This window comes from Mustela nigripes, unplaced genomic scaffold (assembly GCF_022355385.1).
Source record: "Mustela nigripes isolate SB6536 unplaced genomic scaffold, MUSNIG.SB6536 HiC_scaffold_25, whole genome shotgun sequence".
Taxonomy (NCBI): domain Eukaryota; kingdom Metazoa; phylum Chordata; class Mammalia; order Carnivora; family Mustelidae; genus Mustela; species Mustela nigripes.
The window spans coordinates 87,459-107,693 of NW_026739441.1; the positions used below are offsets into that span (position 1 = coordinate 87,459).

At 53.9% G+C, this 20,235-nt stretch overlaps 1 long non-coding RNA gene across 1 annotated transcript; it reads left to right on the top strand.

Annotated features, from left to right (window-relative positions):
• Positions 1-8,865: 8,865 nt before the first annotated feature.
• LOC132008064 (uncharacterized) lies at positions 8,866-15,079 on the top strand. Its single transcript, XR_009401533.1, has 3 exons — positions 8,866-9,181; positions 11,987-12,145; positions 14,184-15,079. It is a non-coding gene; the product is annotated as an uncharacterized LOC132008064 (long non-coding RNA).
• The last annotated feature ends 5,156 nt before the right edge of the window (positions 15,080-20,235 follow it).

The following is a 20,235-nucleotide window of genomic DNA, read 5'->3' on the forward strand; positions in this document are numbered from 1 at the left end:
ACCCCAGGGCTGCGCAACGCTGCTGGGCTGGTGGGGCCCTTTGAGGGGATGATGGTTTGGCCATGCTTCAGTCACAGACCCGCACTGAGCACCTGCCATGGGCTGGGGGCTGTGCGGGCGCTGGGGACATTCCCGTTGGAACGGGAGCACGAAGATCAGCCCATGGCTGAGATACAGTGTCCTCTGTAGGTACTGAAGCTGCTGGGAGAAGCGTGGCCGGGAGGGTCCTGCTGGGGGAATGGAGTTTCCGGAAGGAAGTGATGCGGAGAATCTCACCTGAATATCAGCAAAAGGAACAGTCTTTTGGCTTTGATTTACAGCAAGATGGGGCCCAGGAGCGACAAGGAAAGCAGCATAGACAGATTCCTGGAAGCCACCTCTGATTTTCTGGGACTCTCTACAACTCCAGAATTGAGCCAGCTCTGGGGAGGAGGAAGCCCCCGGAATGACCAAGGCTAGGCTTGCTTGCCTTCATCGCTGTGGGGTGGGACCCCAGACCCGGTGAAGTTCAGGTAACCCACGGATTCTCAGAGTTTAACCTTGTTACTCGTGGATCCAGATGTAGCAGGTCTGGGGTGGCCCCTGGGATTCTCCCATCTCTAATAAGCTCTCAGGTAAGGCCCAAGCAGCTGGTCCATGGACCGCACTTTAAGGAGCAAAGTAGGTGTCTTGCCCAGATGTCCTGGTGGTCTGGGAATCCTGACTGCTGCTCAGGTTCAAGTCCAAATCCTTCAAGGGTGTCATGTGAGGCTCTTGCTATGTTTTAGAGCCCCTTCCTCCCAGCTGAGGGCCTCACACTTGCCACCGTGTGTGCAAGAACCTAATGGATCTTTCTCCCACCCCACACAAGGTGCCCCCCCCCCCCCCACCCAGTGCTTGATGCCCAAGCTTCAGTGGGAAGCAGTAGGCTTCAGAGGCAGCCTGACTGGGTCCAGGTTGCAGCCTCACCAGCTACAGGTGGCGTGACTTTGGGTAAGAGACTTAGCCTCTCTGTGCTTCAGTTTCTCATCTGTAAAAAGGAGAGAGGGGGAAAAAAATCCATGATAGTCTCTTTACAGGGCGATTCTGAAGATTCAAAGAAATAATATATATCAAAAGTCTGGCACACAGGCGGCACTCAATAAATGTTCTATCACTTTCCCACCAGTTCTACCTGTCCTTTCAGGTAAGGATCTATGTGTTTTCATCTCATTATTTCAAGTTTTTCTATTTTTGTGTCTGTGTATCTATGAAGAATAGAATGTATTATCCAAAAAGGATGTAAACATTTGTAAATAAACATACATGGAGGTGTATGCTTAAAATGTTTTTCCTGAAAAATAAAATATTTTTGCTGATAGGGACTGTGATAAAAATGTTCAAGATCACTATTTTGAAACGGAGTGGAACTGATAGAAACAGAGAATAATAGAGCTGGAAGGGATTTTAAAGGTCTTCCATTCCCCCCAGCACTCCTTCTCCTACCTGATGCATAAACCTCTCCGGTATGCTAGATTACCTCTAGCAATGGGGAGCTCATTACCTTTCTGGGCAATCCATTTTGTTCAGCAATGGGAATGATTTCCTGAACTCCATGCCTACATGTGTTTCAGCTGCTTCTGAGCTCTGCTCCCCTGTGTCACACAGCTCTGGGATCTTTCTCCTGAGGGCCAGGAGCCAGGCTGTATGCCTAGTAGGCCTTCAATAATGTCCCATGAATGAGTGCGGGTGGCAGGGGGATGAGAGGGGTACCGGAAGGATGATGTTCTTGCCAATTCTCCTTTGGAGGGTACACTAACAGCTCAGTGTCGTGTCCCTCTGGGAGGGTCTCAGTCTAAGTAAAACCTGTCTTTGGGTTTGTCTGCACATGTTTGTATATACATATACATGCATGGTATTGTGTTTCTCTGTGTGGCTCTGTCTCCATTGCTGTGTGTGTGTGTTGCATTGCAAATATCCATGTGTGCTGGTGCATGTTTTTCTCTAGGTCTTCGTGTATATGTGTGTTGGGGCTGTCCCTGCAGGGATGTGTGACTGCTCTGATTTGTTTGAATCTGTGAGGGTGGCTGTTGTCTACAGATGTCCATGTGTGATGTGCAGGTCTCTCTGTACCTTTGTGTGTCTGCCTCTGTGCGTATGTGTGTGTCTGCATGAGTAGGTCTCCCCTCCCCTACTCAGCCCTACTGGAGAGCCAGGAGTGACTCCCCTGCAGCCTGGTTGACCGAAGGCCCTCTGACTGGCAGGCAGTAAGGGCTTCAAACCCCTCTTCTCCTGCTCTGCATGGCTGTGCTAATCACTGGGTTGTATGCAGATGGCAAATGTGTGGCTGCCAGGCTTGGGGGAGGGACTGTGGAGGGGGGAGCAGATGAGCAGAACACCAAGGAGCAAGAAGACAGTTTAAAGGCAGAAAGGGGAAAACACGCCTGCTTGGCTTGGGAGTTCGGGGTGCAGGGTTCTCTCCAGAAGTATGGATTTTATGAAGAGGATGTGATGTCTATGATATTTTCCTTCTAGTTGAGCTAGAGTCTTAGAGTCACAGGATTCTAGAATTCTAGAATTCTAGATCTGGTGAGTTCTAGAATCTCAGCCCCGTGTAACTCTCGACTCTTAGAACCATGTTTGAGGACTCTAATCCTCCTGGGATATTAGTATCTTCAAACACAGATCTTCTCTTTCTCCCTGTTCTCTTGCCTTTCTTTGTATAGAATCATGGCCAAAAAATGACCTTGAAAGTTCACCCTGTCTCCCCCTTGGCTCTGGATGGGGCAGTGGAGAGAGGCTTGTCTACTCAGCTGGGACATTCTTGGGGATGTTGAACTGGAATCTTCCCTTGGCAAGGACTTGTCTCCTGAATGGTCTGGGCTGTCATCTTACCTCTGCCACCTTCTGCTAGGACTGTATTCCCCTCAAAGACAAAGGTGCCTGTGTTTTCGGGATGTATTTTCAGCGTTCAGGAGCTGGTGTAACAGCCTGCAGGTATGAGGAGAGCCAGGGCAGGGCTTTCCTGGGGTCCTCAGCTATGGAGGCTCAGTAACCCAGCCCTGGGGACGAGCGGGCTGCAAACCAGGCAGCCACATTCCCCAGGATGCCCACTTGGGTTATCTCCTTCCTCTTACGGCTCCTCAGAATGACAGCTCAAAAGGTTGGTCCTATTGCAAGGGTCATTCCACTGTACTTTGACCTCCTCCAGGACTCAACCAAACTTCTGAGCATGGCAGCTTTTCAGGCCCTGACTGCTAACTGTCCCATCTGTCCCTCCACACATGTCCAGCCCGCTGAATTCCCTACTTACCTTGAATCTATTGAACTTCTTCAGTCTGCGTGGGCTTGTTCCTCTCTGCCTCTTTGTCATGATGCAAACTTTTATCCCTCTGTGGAATGCAAGGTCTCACTCAATTTTAAGTGCCATGAGAGAAAGAGTTTGACTTATTTAATATTTTATTTCCCAGCATCTGCTGCAGTGTTTGGCACACCATATAGGTACTCAAGATTTGTTGAATGACTAACCGATCAAATATATCCTTCAGAATTTCCCCTCCGAGGCCTCTATCCCCCACCCTCTTATAGGTGTCTCCCACACCTCTACTAGGATTACCCATGGCCCAGAACTTAACCCCGCAGATCATGAGTCTTTGCTTCCTGTGTTCGTCTTCTTTACCAGACCAGGAACCCCTTGAAGTTAGGCCTGATCAATTTTTCTACATACAGCATCCGGTTCAGAGCCTGGCACCCAGCAGGTGCCCAGTAAAAGCAGAGCAGTTGCCAGCAGCCCAGCTTGGTGACTTGAATTCCCCCGTTGGTCCCAACTGTGAGCACTGGTCCAAGCTGTTGGCAACATCTGCTCCAAAGTCTCATTTGCAATTTTACGTTCTCAGGCTCTTGCCACTTAATATTTAATAACTAGGCGGCTGGCCTTCTCTGGCAGCCACTTAAGCCCCTGATTGCCTCTTGTCTGAACTTGGCCCCGAGTGAGGCAGGGACCACCCTGGGGTTAACTATGAGGCCCAAATCCCGAGTCTGGGTCCAGCATCGGGCCAGAGCCTTGGAGACAGAAGGAAGGAATGCCCGTCGGCTTGGGGCTCCCAGATGACGTTTCCAGGCAAGACACAGGGTGCATTTGCTCCGGCTGACTCCTCCTCTCCTCCTCACCATATTAGGCTGGGCCTGCCCCATGCCCTGGTAAACCAGGGAGGGGGACAGAGAGAAAATGTCTACGGGACCTTCCCTGACTCACATCTGAGCTGGGTGAGGAGGAAGAATCTGGAATCTCCCCCCTTCTGGTTGCTGGGTAGTGATTCCCTCGGTGGGATCCAAGCAGGAAAAGTGGGTCTATCCTATGTGGCTTGGCCCCCAGGAGCCAGGGCCGGCCTATGGGGGCGGGGGGGAAGATGTGGCGCCACGGCGTGGGTGTTGGCATCCATGCCAGCCTCTCCTGGCACAGAGCTGGGGAGCACTTCCAAGTCAGCTGTGGAGGGAGGTGAGGCAGGACGGGAGTGAACTGCCCCCTGGGATTGCCCGAGCCGCTGACCTGTGCTGGGAAATCCCACAGGCCCAGGGAGCCAGCCTCTGCAGGACGGCTAGGGGAAAGGGTGGAGAGCAGTCCTGGGAAGAAAGTTCAAGAAGAGGAAACAGCAAGTGTGAGACTCTGAGGTGAAGACCTCAGAGGCCTCGGGCTCAGGAAACGGTCTTCAGAACGAGTTTCTCAGTGGATTCTGGAGGAAGGTGCCGCTGGAATTCAGGCCTGGGCAATCACAGACTTTTCAGATCCCAGCGGGGACTTTTATAGCATCAGGAGACGTGGTTCCTGGGTCTCGCTTTGCCCCTAACAAGCCCAGTGGCCTTGGGCATGTCCCTGCCCGGCACTCACGCTGTCACTGCCCGCACTGGCTGCTTCCAGTGTGGAGTCCTCCGTTCTCCCCTCCGAGGTCATCTGGCCCAACCCAGGAAGCTGAGAGCCAGGATGGCGGCCTGCATAATGGAAGAAGGTCGGGCCAGACCCTCTGCGCTTTGGATGGGCAGTGTTTCTCAAGCATGGACTCTGCAAGACCCCTTGCTAAGGAAACCGTTTACTGGCATAGAGTCTCATCTAGCTCCCTGTCACCCTCAACCTCTCTCTTCCCCTCACCCCCTCACCCATTCATAGGGCCTGTTGACAGCACCTGAAACCCCAGTTTGAGTCCCTTTGCCACTTTCCACCTCGCCTATGTTACCACCATCCCCAAACACCACCTGCCTGCCCCTGACACTGTGTGGGCCCGCTCCAGGCTCTCCTGCTCCCACCCTGGCCCCTGCTCTCCTTCCCCAACCAGCACCCAGGAGGCCTTTAAGTGATCTAAACTGGGTCACGTCCCTCCCCTGCTTTTGAAAACCTCCAGGGCTACTGGGGTGCTTAGAATCAAACCCCAGCCCTGTAGTTACCCTTTCTGCCCGGTGCCTCACTCCTCCCTGCCCTGAGGCCGTGCTGTCTGCCTTCCTTCTGCCCTGGCCTCCTTCCTGCCCTGGATGTGCTGGCCAGATCCAACCCAGGGCCTCCGTGTTTGCGGTTCCCTCTTCCAGAGACCTTCCTGGGACTGCTGCCACTGTGGGATCAGCAATGCGCTTCTCGATCTTGTCCCCAGTTGGGTCTCCCGCTGCCTTGAGGCTGGGGGGCTGAGGGTCTAGGATGAAGCCCAGCTTCATGACTCCTGGAATCTCCCCCTTCTGGTTGCTGGGCAGTGATTTTAGCCCCTGCCCCCACTGTGGGTTTCAGCACCCTTTCTCTCCGCTGCAGTCATTGCTATGCTAGTTAATGGAACAACGAGGCACTTTCCCCATTATCTGATGCAAATACCTTCTGGTTGCCAGTGCCAGCTCCACAGCTCCGCTCTCCCTGTGACCTGGCCCATGAACCTCCTACCCCAGCCTCTAGCCCAGGCCAGGCTGGGGCACTCCCGGCCCCCTTGCCCACTCCCCACCAGCTTCTCTGAAGGGCTAGGGCCCCCGGAAGTCACCAGTCCTGTTCTAACCACCTTAAAGCAAGGCCCACTGTGTGAAGGCCTTTTGCTCATTCAGTCTCCCCATGACCGCATACCGTTCTGACCCCCATTGTGTGGACTTGGAGATGGAATCTGTGTACCCTCAAATGGAGGTCCAATGGCGTCCAGACATGCACTTCAGGACTTGACCCCCTCCCCCATCCCTTCCTTAGGGCTTTATTCTCGTGACCCCTTGAGACCCTATTTCTCTGTCAGTTACATATTAGCATCTGTATCTACAGACGGAGAGGATTGTGGAGGGTGATGACTGGCTCCCAGGCGCACTGGGGTTCGGGGAGGGAGTGGGACTCTATGCCCTTGCCCGGAGATAGAGTAGGGTAGGAAAGCTCCCAAAGCTTGCCCCCTTGGAAATTTCCATCCTGCGACCCCATATCACCAGGCATCCCTGGCTTAATTCACACAGAGTGCCTCAAGCGTGTCCAAGGCACCTGGAAGTTGCTGAGGCCACCCAGAGAGATACGGTGGGCTACCTCCAAATGATCACGTGTCTCTCGGAAGACAGCAGGACAAGCATCAGTCCCCACCGCTGGCTGAGAATATGGGGAGGGAAGAATGGGTGTGACACTCTGCAGGGGAGAGGTCTGGTCAGGGCGAGACTCCTGATATGGGCAAAGGTTGGGGGGTTAGGACTTGAGGGGTGTCCCATAGGGGCCTCCCCCTCCTGCATCTCCCCTCAGTGGGTCACCTTACCCACCTCGGCCTGAAGGGTCGCCCCCGCAATGACTGCCAAGTATCTCTGACTTCCTGAACATCCCTCCTGGATGCCCCACAGGCCGAGGAAGGAACTTGCCAGCTACTGTCAGGCCATGGCTCTACAAGGCTTTCTGCAAATCAAGACAGTTTTGCAGCCTTCAGCGGCGCCTGTCTTCCTCAGGGTGCAGTCCAACTTCTTAGCTAGGACTTCAAGTCCTTTCCAAGCTGCCAAGGGCTCCCCCAGCCCCATGGAGCTGTCCCATAGCATTTCTCCGTGCATGCTTCAGGGATTTGTACAAGACCGCCATCTTGCAAACTCCTACTCATCTGTGGGAACCCAATTCTCAAGGGCCTCCTCCAGGAGGCTTTTCCAACAAGCTCTCCATTCTGGGTTAGGGGTCTCAGGCTACACAGACCCCTCCCTTAGCAAACTTCCCCATGAAGCTTTACAACCTATGCACACTTCTTCCTTTCCCACTAGACTGTGGGATCCAGGAGAGGGGTGAGTGGGTAGCAGTGGGCGGGCAGAGATGGACCCGATTTGAGCTGAGCTCTAAGAGGTGCTGGAGTCTCCCCCCTGAGGGGACCTGCCTGGGTTCAAATCCTGCCTCTGCCATCTTTTAGCTGCACAACCTTGTACAAAGGAACGTAAGCAGCCTGTCCTCCACTTTCTCATCTGTAGAATGGATAAAAATCATCATATGACCTCCTCTCTGGGGCTGTTTTGAGGATGAAATGAGCATGGGGTGCTTAAAAGAGGGCCTGACACATGATAAATGCTCAGTAAATACTAGTTCTTACCGTTGCCTCCAGATCCCACATAGGCAGCTCTTCGAAAGGTCTATTACCTGACAAATAAAAAACTTGTTCTGTCTAGGTCACAATTGTCTCTAAGCCAGTGTTTCTCAAATTCAAACGAGCATCCGAATCTGTTAGGGTGGAGCCAAAAAGAGTTTAGTCAGCACCCAGCAGGTCCTGTGTTGGCCTGAGAATGAACTTTTTAGCAAGTTCCCTAAATTCCAGTCTGGGCTTTTTGTTTGTTTGTTTGTTTGTTTGTTTGTTTTTTAGGATCTATTTGTTTTTTTCTGAGAGAGAACATGAGTGGGGGGTAGAGAGAGGGAGAGGGAGACATGCAGACTCCCTGCTGAGCAGGGAGCCCGATAGGACACTTGATCCCAGAGCACTGGGATCATGACCCGAGCTGAAAGCAGACATTTAACTGCCTGAGCCACCCAGGCGCCCCCTCTCCCTAACCCAGTCTGATGCAGGTGGTCCAAGACCAGGCTCAGACCCACAGTCCTGGTGGTGGCAGGGGGCGTGTATGTAAAAAACAGGGTTTTGCTATGGAAATATGACTCCAGGGACCAGATCCTCCTAGTGCCATCCACTGCCCCAGCAAGGAAGGTTCAGGAAGGCAGAGGGGCACGGGGCTACATCTACACATAGGAGGTCTAGGTTCTAAATCCTGACTCCCCTTCTCCGGGCTGGTGGCTTTTCCTGAGTCCCATTCCCCTCTCTGAGAAGGGGAACTTCCAGAAGCTCCCACCTCCCTGTCGTGAGGGTCAGATGAGTCTTCATTCAGAGACGCCCCGAGAGCAAGACATAGTGAGCACTGAGCAGGCGGAGGGGGGGCTGTTACCTTCGCCCTGCAGCCGTTTGTCTTGTAGGCCTGCTCTCCCTGAGTGTTTTATTTTCTGGTGATGGATTCCAGCTCATGCTCGAGGCCTGCACCCGCATACAAATGCCAAGAGCACGGGCGGCCCTGGGATCTGTCCTCGCCTGCTCTCTGCCAAGCACCAGGCTGTGAGCTTCCAGCAGGCCCGGAAGTCCCAGGGCCTCTCATGAGGCCGGGACCACCATGCCCTGTGGTGGCCGGAAGCAGCCAGACTGCCGGTCCCTTTGAGAGTGGTGTCCCCGTGAGAGAGTGACGGCTGGGCGGTCTTCGGGGGACTTGGGAGCTGCCGGGACAATCGGTTGCTGTTTGGGGGAGTGAGGTTGGCAGGGCCTTGCCCCTCGGCGCTGAGCCCCTGCCAAGCCCCTGCCAAGCCTGGGCCTGGTTTCCCACTGCCGGCCGGTTCCAGGGTACTCCGGGAGGAGGCCCGGGGGAGTGGGGGCTCACTGCCCCTGCTCCAGCGCCTCAGCTAGAGGAGGAGGAACCCCAAGCAGGCTTGCGGAGCAGGGGACACGCTCTGCTGAGGCCCCATCCTCTGCCGCACAAGGAGAGGAAGGGGACTGCTTGCTTACAACCTGTCCCACCCAGACGCCTCCCTGGGATGCCAGGGTCCTCGCGGGCCCCAGGGATGCAGAAGGCCTGTGTGCTTGGGTGGCCCTTGTCACATGCCTCGGCTGGAGAAACAACAAGGAAGGAAACAGAGGCTTTGGCCGCGTGTAGCCTGCGTTCTCCAGCAGGGAGATGGGAGCAAAGCTGGAGACCGTGCGGGGGGAGAACAGAAAGGAGCCTCGGGGGACACAAGGTGGTAGAGCATGGCTTTCTTTCTTTCTTTCTTTTTTAAAAATTGACGTATAGTTGACACACGAAGTTACATGAGTTTCAGGCGCATGACCTAGTGATTCGACGTGTCTGTATGTTCCGTTGTGCTCGCCGCAAGTGTCGTGCCACCTGTCACCACACAGGGCTGTTACCATGCCACTGACTACATTCCCTGTGCTGGATTTTTTTAAATTATTATTGCAAGGGGCGGTTTTGCCAGAAGGATGAGTAAGAGTCTCTCTGAAAGGGTGATGTTGGAGGAGCAGAGACTCGAAGGATGCGGTGGAGGGAGAAAGATATGTGGTTCTCTGGAGGAATGGTGTTCGGGCGCGGGGAACAGCATGTGCGAAGCCATGGGCAAGGAGGGGAGCTGGCCTGTTTGAGAAGAGCCCGGAGGCCAGAGCAGCCAGAGAGGAGGGTTAGGATGAAGAGGGAAGGCGGCGGAGGCTGGAGGGGTGGGAGTCCTTGCCCCAACATCCAGATGGGGAAAGAGAGCTCAGAGAGGTTGGACGGCTTGCCTGAGGCCACACAGCTGGGAAACAGAGGCACCTGGCTGGACAGTGACTCATACTGATGTCAGCGCCCCTTCTCAGCTTGTCACTAAGATCCTCTCTGGCGAAGGACACACAGGTGGTACCTTGTAAGCAGTAGCCCTGGGCTCCCTGGGTGCTGGTTACTCGTGTTCCCTTTCACATTCAGAGGGGCTGTGTGCTGGGCACCCAGAAGCCTGGTCTTCTCTGAGGACCGCCTGGAGGTCTGGAATCTGACTGGCCCGGGTTGTCCCCCTGCTTGGCACCCGCTAGTCAACGGGCTTTTCTAGGCCTTGGCTTGCTTATCTGTACACTGGGTCTAATTCTCCATTAGTCAGCAGCTGGCAGGAGGGGGCTGGGCTCAGGATAGGGTGATGATAAGAAAACATTAGTCCCCCACCCCCTCCAGTCCTCTAAAGCTGTGCTCCTTACAGCAGCCTTCCCTGGGCATGTGTTCAGCCTTCCCGGGAGAGGGATGCTAGTCTGCGGGCCTGGCAGGGCTTAAACAGGCTTCCTGGGGGGGGGGGGGGTTCTGATGCAGGGGCTGGAGGACTGCCCCAGGGGCGAGGCTGCTGTAAAACCCGTACAAATGGGAACCTCGGTGTCCCCTCTGGCCCCCTCCTGGAGCTCTCTCTGCTTTTCCTCCATGGCATCCATCAGGCTTGTAATTACTTGTTTAGCATCTGTCTGCTTCTCTGGGCTGCGCGTTCTCATTCTCGGCCGGCCTTGTTCATGGCTGGGTCCCCAGCACCGAGCAGCCTGCCTGGGGCGTAATAAATGTTTGCTGGGAAAACAAACAAACAGACGCCTGGCTGGCTGAATGAATGCGCGGATGCTCTTCCGAGCAGCAGGACTCCGGGTCCCCCCCAGCCCCCGAGGACAGGGCTCTGCAGCCGCACACTTCCCGTGTGATCTTGGGCGAGTCACAGTGTTCTCCGAAGAACTGCATTAGTGTGGGGTGGGGGGGGGTGTACAAAGGATCCCAGAGGATTCTGGACAGACAGGTGGGAACAGTGCCAAGGAGAGGGGATGATGGGAGCCAAGGTAAGGGAGAAGCCCGATGCTCCGGGGACCCGTGGTCTTCCTGCCCTGTGGCAGGGATGGAGATGTGCTGTGTGTGCTGTGGGTCTTGGTGGGTGAGTGTGTGAGGAACCAAAGGCACAGAGAGGGGTGAAGCCCTTGCCCGATGCCCCTCGGGGTGGGGGCATGCAGCTCCTGCCCTTTCATAGGGAAGGACCTGGTGGAGGAGGGCTATGCTGTGTAGCACAGTGCGGGGCGGGGGGGGGGGGGGGCGCAGCCTCTTTGAGGAAACTTTCAGGCCTGTGGTGGGAGCCTTGAAGGTCATGCTGATGAGCCCAGATGTGGTTCTGGAGGCCTGAGCAGCTTGGGAAGTGCAGGGGGGCTTCGAGGAAGTAAATGCCCCAGCAGAGAAAATCCCTGGTGGCTCTTAGTGCTGAGGCGGCCGCAGGACACTGGGCATTGCAGATGGAGTCATCCCCCAGACCTCATGCTTGCTTCTCCTTTCTCACGGAGGAACAGCAATAGCAACGAGTGTTTCTCAGTTGGGGCTGGGGTGGGAGGGAACACTGTTTGGGCAGCTTAGTTCCGTGGCTGGTGTGTGCGTGTGTGTGTTCTCCTTAGAGGGTGACTCTGAGCGGACCCCTTGTCTCTACAAGAGGGAATTCTATCATAGAAATCGTTTGGTGGCCCCCGGGTGGCACAGGGTCGCACAGCAAGCTGGCACTAGAATATTTTGAGCTTGCAGTAATGAAAGCAAACGGCAATTAGGCGCGTCTTCAGGCTCAGAGCCGCAGCCTGGTGTTCAGTCATTGGTGGCCGTGATTACCACCGCTAATGGGGGCTGCGTTCCCAGGCCAGTGAGGGAGAGAGGGCTCAGAGAGGTTAAGTGACTTGCCTGGCGTCACAGGGCGCATAATGGGAGAGCAAGGTCCAAGGCGCCCAGTTTGGCCTCTCCCCCTCCCCCAAGGCCAGGCGGCTCCCCAGAATGGATGTCTCTCAGAGCGGTTCCTAAGCGCTGGTTTCCATAGCAGCGGGGCCATTCCTGCACAATGGATCCCCCATCTTCGCTGGGCTTTGCTACTGTGGGGGCTGCAGGGGCGGGAGATGCTCTGTCTGGGGGGGACAGCGGGTGGGAGGTGGAGAGCATTCGGAAGTCATGGGGACCCCCAGCCCTTACAGAAGGGCCACTCTTTTATTTCAGTCCTTCCATTTCAGCTCTGGGCTTGGTTCACTTCTAGGCAGAAGGTGGGGAGAGAAGATAAACAAGAAGACACCAGAACCAGAAAATGGGAAAGACAGAGACAAAAGAAATCAGGCAGAAGACAAGACAGAGAAAAACGGAGAAGCATGCAGACATGCTCTGCGGACAAATCATTTCATCTTTACCACCTGGGGAGGTGGGTTCTGTTTGACTCCCATTTTGCAGATGTGGAAACTGAGGGCAGAGGCAGGGCTTCTCAAAGTCTAGCCCAAGAGCCAGCCTATCTCACCTGAGCTGTGGCAGGGAGGGTACTGAGTAAAAAACACAGGTTCTCTGACTTTGCGCTGGACCCAGGCCATCAGAATCTCTGGAGTGGGGCCAGGGATCTGCACTCAGGAATCCCCTAGGAAAATTTTCTAGAGAGTAAAGTTTGAGAGTGTCCCCTCCCGGGATGGCTGCTCTCACTCTGCCTACGCTTATGCAGCACAGAAATGCAGAGCCCGGGTTTAGGACCCAGGAGGGCATGAGAAAGAGAGGAAAGTGACAAAGAGAAGCTTTTCAAAGCAAGACAGATATGCCTCAGAAGAGGAGGTAGAGGAGGAAATAGGTAGAAAGAGGCCTGCGGGGGAGAAGTCCGCAGAACTCTAGGGAAGGATCGATCTGCTAGGGCTGGAGCGAGCTCTGTAGACCATCTGCCCTGAGCACAGCCCCCCGCTCGAGTCTTACAATGAGAGGAGTCTTACAATGAGAGGAGACCTGTCCTGTTGCTCTCATATCCTAGATGAGGAAGAGGAGGGCTGCCCAGCAAAGGAGCAGAGCCAGGCTGGAGCCCCAGAGCCCAGCCTTGGGAGAAGAGCTGGCTCTCACCAACAGGCAGGAGAAAGCTTACGGAGAGAAGGGCACCTAGGTGTGCAGAGTCAGCAGAGCTCTCCCCAGCCCCGGAAAGGACCCCGACAGCTCCAGGCTGGGGTCTGGGTGCATGTGGCCAGGAGCTCCAGAGGCCTGGGCCACAGGCTGGTGGCCTGTCTGCTTTCCTTCCCCCATCAGGCAGGCAGAGAGGAGGCTCAGACCTGGACCCAGATCTTTTCCCTACCGCTGGCTACCTGGGTGGCCACAGGTTAGCTGCTTAGCCTTTCTGTGCCTCAGTTTCCTCACCCACAAGTTGGGGATACCAATGAGACCCATCTCAAAGTGTTGTTGGGAGGTCCCTTCTGACGTGGCCAGGAGCGGGACCTAGAACAGAACCCGTGCAAATGTCTAGAAAGAGCTGGCTCTCAGGAAGTACCAAAAAGCACAGCAGTCCTATAAAAGGTCATCACAAGTGGTGTGTTTCTTGGGGGTCTCTTTGCCCTGACCTGGGACAAGGGAGGGGAAGAAGCTCCCAGTGAGTCCTGCTTATCTCTGAGTCCAGGGCAGACCTATGAAACAGTCACTGGTAGAGGGGAAACAATGACCCCACTTCTGCTGCTCCAGGTCCCCGCCCCAGCGAGCCTCATCGGGGCTTCCTGGGGAGCTCTCCGGCCCTGACTCATGTGAGAGAGTTCGCATCCTAATCTGCTCTGCCCAGATGCTGCGGCAGCTCTCATGGGCACCACCAAGTCCACTGGGCCTCTCTGCCAGGAACTCTTGGGCCCCTTAGGCACCGAGGGAGGCCTGGGGATGTCCCCTTCACCCTACTGGGAGGAATGCATTGTCCCATTTTACAGATGAGACAGAGGCTCCAAGAAGTAGTGACTCACCCCAGGCCACAAGGTAAACGGTAGAACTGGGACCCACACCCGCCACTGGCTGGGCTCTAGTTGCATCCAATGGCTTCTGCTCTGTACAGAGCATAGGTGATATGTGTGAGCTAGTCCTTACCTGCATCCTTCTCACTGGCTGGGACCAAGCAGAGGAGGAATGAGGTCTTCCCCATGCGATGTGCTGGGAGCGGGTGGCAGCAGCTGAGATTTCCCAAACACGCTAGGCATGCTCCCTAGGATGGTTCACATCGGGACTCGTTACCCGTCTCCATGGGTGTGTGTGTGTTTGTGTGTGTGTGTCTGTGAGTGTGTGTGTGTCTGTGAGTGTGTGTGTGTGTGTGTGTGTGTGTCTATGAGTGACATCCCTCAGGCCGTGATGAGTAGCCAACTTTGGTCCAGCACCTGTTTTGAAATGTGGACCGTCTTGGGTTAAGTGGGAAGTGGGGATGGTTGGCAATGAGCCTTATGACCGACCACTGGGCCTTTCTCCAGGAGTGCTGGCCAACGTGAGTTTCCCACCTTCACTCTTCTGCAAATGCAGACCAACTCCAATATCAGGTGTGATGGCATTCGGCTGCATTTTACATGGTTGGATCTTTGGGGCTCTGCTCACTAGATGAAGGTGAGTCCGTTATCACTCCTCCAGTTCTGGATGAAGAACACTGAGGCCCAGGAATTCCAAGGGGGGGAGGATTTGAACCTGGTACGTGGATGCTAAGACCTGTTCCCTGCTCCTGCTTCCTGGTTCTCTGGGAAGGGAGGGATGAGGCCAGGTTACGAGGTGGAACAGCAGCTCAAGTGGAAAACAAGCAGGAGTCAAGACAGATAACAAGGTGGAGGGGATGAGGTTGTGGAGCGGCAGCACAGGGCCTGCTGGGCAGGGCCAACTGGGCTGCTGGACAGAGGGAGTGGAGCGCATCCACCACGGACGGCATCCCATGAGCCCCTGCACAGTAGGGGCTGTGACGGCGGCCATCTCATCTTGTCGACCACATGATGCTATTAGAAAGACAGAGGTCCGGTCATGCCCTCTGCCCATAAGCTCCCATGGCTCCCCGCTGCACACTGAGAAAACTCCAAGTCCTTGCAGTGGCCTGGGAGGTCTTGCCCTACCGGCCCCGCTCTTGCCTGACCTTGACTCCAGCCGGTCTCCCCACACTCACGTGCTCTGGACCTGCCCGCCTGCAAAGCTCTTCCCTGAGACCCCTGCATGGGCCCCTCACTTTGCCAAGCTCTTTTTGAGGGAAGCCTTCCCTGACCAGCATCTCCCCAACCCACTACCCTTCCCCTTTCGTGGTTTAATTCTTACTTCCTGCGGCACTTATCATCGTCTAGTACGCCATGTGTTGACTCGTTTGTTTAGTGTGTGGCAACCCTGCGATAATGTCAGCTCCATCAGGACCAGGATGTTGTCTGTTTTGTTCACTGCCATGTCCCCGGAGCCTAGAACAATGCCTGGCACATAGTAGGTGCTCAATAAAAACAATTGTGGAATGAATATAAGTGACAGCAAGAATCTTGCTTGATCATCATCATCATCATCCCTCTACAAGTCGCTTTCTCTGAGGCTCAGAGAAGGCTGGGAACTTACCCAAGGTCACACAGCAAGGAAGAGGGTGTGGTGGGTACCCAGGTCCCCCACAGGAAGGACGGACTTACTTCCTGGCTGCTGGGATGTAGTAAATGGAGTCTCAAAGACCCAAAGACCCTAAAATGCAACATAGTGCAATCATAGGGTGAGGGAACAGCCGAGCTTTTCAGTGATCTGGGCCGTCACGAGTAGAGGTGTGAGATTCACACTGCCCACCATCCCCAGAGAGACCTGGGGCCACTGCTGTGTGGTGCACCTGACTCGCATTAACTCCTCCATTCTTCCCAACAGGCCTCAAGGGTGGTTACTATTATTATCATTCCGCTTTATAGATGGGCAAACTGAGGCTCAGAGAAGCTAGGAAGTCTGAAGTCTCAGAGCTGGGAAGTAGCCAGGGGCAGGATCCAAACCCAGGCCTTCTGGCCCCAGAGCTCAAGCTGTCATCTCCCTTCCCAATCCCTAGGCCAGGTGTGCGGTTTGGACGTTATTTTGGAGTCTTGGGATAAATCCCTGGAGCCTGTCTCGAAGAAGTAAGACTGAGTGCAAGTAACGTTTCCTAAGGCGCGATCTCAAACTGCTAAGGGAAGCTTTACCCCAGAAGCGTATCAGGCATCCCACATCCACCTCCACACGGAGACAAAGGTGAGAAGTCTGCTCCAAGGCTGCTCCCATAGCAAAAGCCTTCAGAGTGATGCTTCCTGAAGTGTCTCCTCACCCTGACCACAGCCCAAACCCCCTGGTACCGGGGATCCCTGAGAGAAGCATTGGTCCCCTCCCCTGTCCCCTCTGTCCTGGTTCTGCCTCCTGCATGGACTCTGGGACTCTGGTCCCTGAGTCCCAGAGTCCCTGGGACCCAGGGACCAGAAAACGGACTCTGGAGCGTGTGGCGTAGGACAGTCCTGGCTAACGCCTGCACTCCCTTGGAAAGCCTTGCCCAGCCTGCAGGTGTCTTTACTTAGCTCCTTTTACTCTGTGTTTCCTGAGGAATTGCTGTGTGCCATGTGGCGTCACAGTCAAAACCTCACTTAAGCCTCAAACAATTCTGCGCATGGAGTCGTTTTGCAAAGCAGCCAATCAATATTTATTGAGCACTTGCTGTATGCCTGACACTTAACTAGACCCTGGGATGCAGCATAGAGGAAGAAGACAGACCAAGGACCTGGCTCTCAGGAAGCTTAGGGTCCATGCAGATAAGACAGATAGTTGGGGAAGGAGGTCATGGAGACCAGAGTAGGATAAAGAGAAATGCAGCAGGGCTGGGGAAGCACAGAATGGGAGCTCAATAAATATCTTTGGTGGAACGAAAGCTCGGAGGCCCCGCAGGGTCATAGCTCTTGGTATGACCTCCAAAGTACCACCCTATTGTAGTGATTAGAGCAGGGTAGCTGCTGTAACCGACAACCCCAGGGGCATCTGAGTGGCTCAGTGGGTTAAGCCTCTGCCTTTGGCTCAGGTCATGATCTCAGGGTCCGGGAATCAAGCTCCGAATCAGGCTCTTTGCTCAGTGTGGAGCCTGCTTCTCCCTCTCTCTCTGCCCGACTCTCTGCCTACTTGTGAACTCTCTCTCTGCCAAATAAATAAATAAAATCTTTAAACAAACAAACAAACAAAAACAACAACCCCAAATCTCAGTGGCTCAACCCAATAACGTGAGTTTCCCACTCATGCTATTGTCCTACATGGGTCAACTTGTCCCAGTCATTGGGACTCCCCACTCCAGTGGCTCTGACATACCTTTGGGGGATGGAGCTCCTTTCTGGATCTCTGCGTCCACCAGTGGAAGAAAGGAAAGGGTAGAGTTTGGAGGACCAAGTTTTCATGGGTACACTTGGAAGGGGCTCATGGCCACCTCATCTGGTCTGTTTGGGGACCCAGCAATGATGGAGGATGGAGGGATAAGGTCATGACACAGGAACTCCTCCTGGTCTTTTCAGTGAGGGTGAGTAGGAAGGAGGCGTGGATTCGGGTAGCCATTAACTTCTACCCAGTAGACATCCACTCTAGGATGCCGGTCAGGATCCCTTCCATTTCCATAGATAAAACCCCAACTTGCACTCACTTAATAAGAAAAAGGAATGTCCTAGTTCTGGTCTGGGAAGGCCATTTCAGGAATAGGTGGACAGAGGGGTTCCACAGTCATCTTTTCTGCTTAGCTGTATCTCCACATGTAACATTTAAACCGGCTCTCCACATGTAACAGGGAAGAGGGCCATTAACAAGCAGACCAAGACTCATGTGCCCCAAGATCAGCAATCTGGCCGGAGAGAGGGCTTCTTTCTCCTCCATGTCATATATCCACGTATGTGTCCATACATCCAACCCAGAAAAATCACTTTGGTCCTCCACAATGCCCAAGACCACCCTCGTCTGAGTGCCCTTAATGGAAAGCTCAGAGAAAGGACCATTTTCCCAACAAGGGACTCAGACAGGTAATACCACGAAGCCCACCATGGGGGCCTTATGAGAACCTCCTGTGAACACCGAGCATATCACAGTCCTAGATGTCAAACTGGGTAGGAAACTTGAGAAAAATCAACGGCTAATATCTTTTTGAATAGTCCATTTTTAGGATCCAGGTGCGGACCCAGTGATTTGACAGTGACCACACAAGTTTTCCTTTCGCCCTCACTCAAGCTCGGAGTAGCCAAGGAGCTTGGAGATGAAGGACAAATTTCAGTTTATAGAAAGCCATCCAGACAACGTGGCTTGGACATGCGGGCACGTGGAACAGCTCACACCGGCCGGCAGCACTGGATAGCTCTACCTCTCTGGTCACAGGTCGATGGATGAACACAGAGCACATCCTCAGACCCCAGAGGCAGAGCCTATCTTCACAGACAGACTGATAGGGAGCTCAACCCTTCCTCCCAACTCAAGGTCAGTCAGTCCAGGATTGGACTAGGACCCCTGGGAAGCACGAGCCTGCCGCCCCTAGATGGGAGTGCTCCCGCTTCCTATGAAAGGCACGAGGGGTAGGGAAGTCAGGGAAAGAAGCATGTTTGTTTTCCTTTCTTTTTGGAAAATGGCTATTTAAATAACACAATCTACTGTGAAATTTATAAAAGAAAAAAAAAAACGAAACAGGAAAGAATTGTAAAAATGCAAGCCACCTTCAATTCTACCATCTAGCATTAAGTTTCGTTACATGTGCTGTGTATCCCTCGGGCCTTTGTGAGTGTATGTGTTTAAACAAAATTAGAATCAAGCTTTATGCATAATTTCCTATCTCGCTTTCTTTAACGTTCTATATAAAGCACTTCAGCATGTCCATGAGGCTGCGCACAGCATGGGAGCAGGGGGCAGGCCCCTGTGTGTACGTGGTGACCGCTCTGTTCCTGGGGGCCTGACGTGTGTGCCGTGCTCAAAACTCTTGCCCCAAAGAACAATACTAACACCTCATATTTATTAGGTGACTTCCAGGCATCACGAAGCAGCATCTAATGACATCCTCACAACAAGCTTATGCAGTCGGCACTTCTCTAAACCACATCTCGTTACAGAGGGGGAAACTGAGGCCGGGAGAGGCGAAGTTACTTGTACAAGGTCACACATCTGTGCTACATCTCTGCATAGATACTTCCCCGCACATGCATTTTCCCCACTGACGCATTTTCTTGCCATATTCCACATTCCACCAGGGACTGGGGTGGGGGGTAACTCTGTGTCCCTGAGACCAGAGGCTCCCTATTCAAGAAGAGAAAGAGGCTCTGGGGCCTCCTGCCTAGTGTCTGATCAGTCTCCACTTAGCCAACCTTAACCTGCCTGCATCCGGATAACCTTGGGTCCATCCCTACTTTGGGCCATGTTGCCCATCCACCACCCCCCCGCCCTGATGGCAGGGTGCATTATGCCCATGTATTATCCCGCACAACTTCATATCCCTTCGGTCTGTCTTTCCTTCTTCAGGGCGATCTGGCCCTGCGTCCGGCTGTAGGCACCAGAGTCTGTGCCGGGACTCTCTCCGGCCACCGGAGCTGCTCAGCTCCTAAACCTGCATGGCAGGTCAGACATGCCAGGGAATGGATGCTTCCTGGGAGCAGCCCTCAGCCAATTAGTATAGCAATTGACATTTAAATGTTCCAGGTCCTTTGCCATCCGGGGGCACGACCCGGGACACAGGATCCCAGAGCTTCCTAGCAGAGTTCAGCTCCACTCCATTTTTACTAAACACTCCATGGCTTCCTCTCTTTTCTCTTCACTTCTTCACCTGCAATCAGTGCTTCTGGGGATCACCTCCCACATACATTTGAACCCTTGGCTCAGGGTCTGCTTCTTAGGGAACCCAAGCTGAGACTTCTACCCTCCTTTTTGCCCTACAGCCATGACCCACCCTAGTCCAATACCCGCTGCATTACCTACAGGCTGTCTCCAGTCTGTCCCCACCAATCCATGCCCCACACTTGTCCCCAGAGTCACCTCTTAAAATATGTTTTGTCCACCCCCATGACTTTGTTGATTTCCCCTTGCCTCCAAGTGGAAATCCTCAACACCGAGATCTGGGCTGGTGTGCTTGTGTTCTACCAACCTCACCAGGATTCCACCCACTGAGGCAAAACCGGCGTCCTACGTGTAGGCCCCGTCAACCTGCCTCCCGTGCCCCTCTGCCTTTGCACTTCCGTTCCACCTGCCTGGCAGGCCCTTTCCTATTTCGGTACTCAGAAAACTTCTGCTCATCAACAAGATCCATCTCAGAAGTCACCTCCTCTCTGAAGCTTTCCCAGACTGCACTAGATACTGAAACCTCTTCCTTCTTCTGTGCCCCATTGGTAGCCATTATTCATCCCTTTTATCCAGGGACTTGTCTTATCGGATTGCAACAATCTGGGTTTTCAAATTTTTAAAATTTTTTTAAAAAAAAATAGGCTCCACACTGGCAGCCCCAAGGCAGGGCTTGAATTCATGTCCCTGAGATTAAGATCTGAGCTAAGATCAGGAGTCAGATGCTCAACCCAA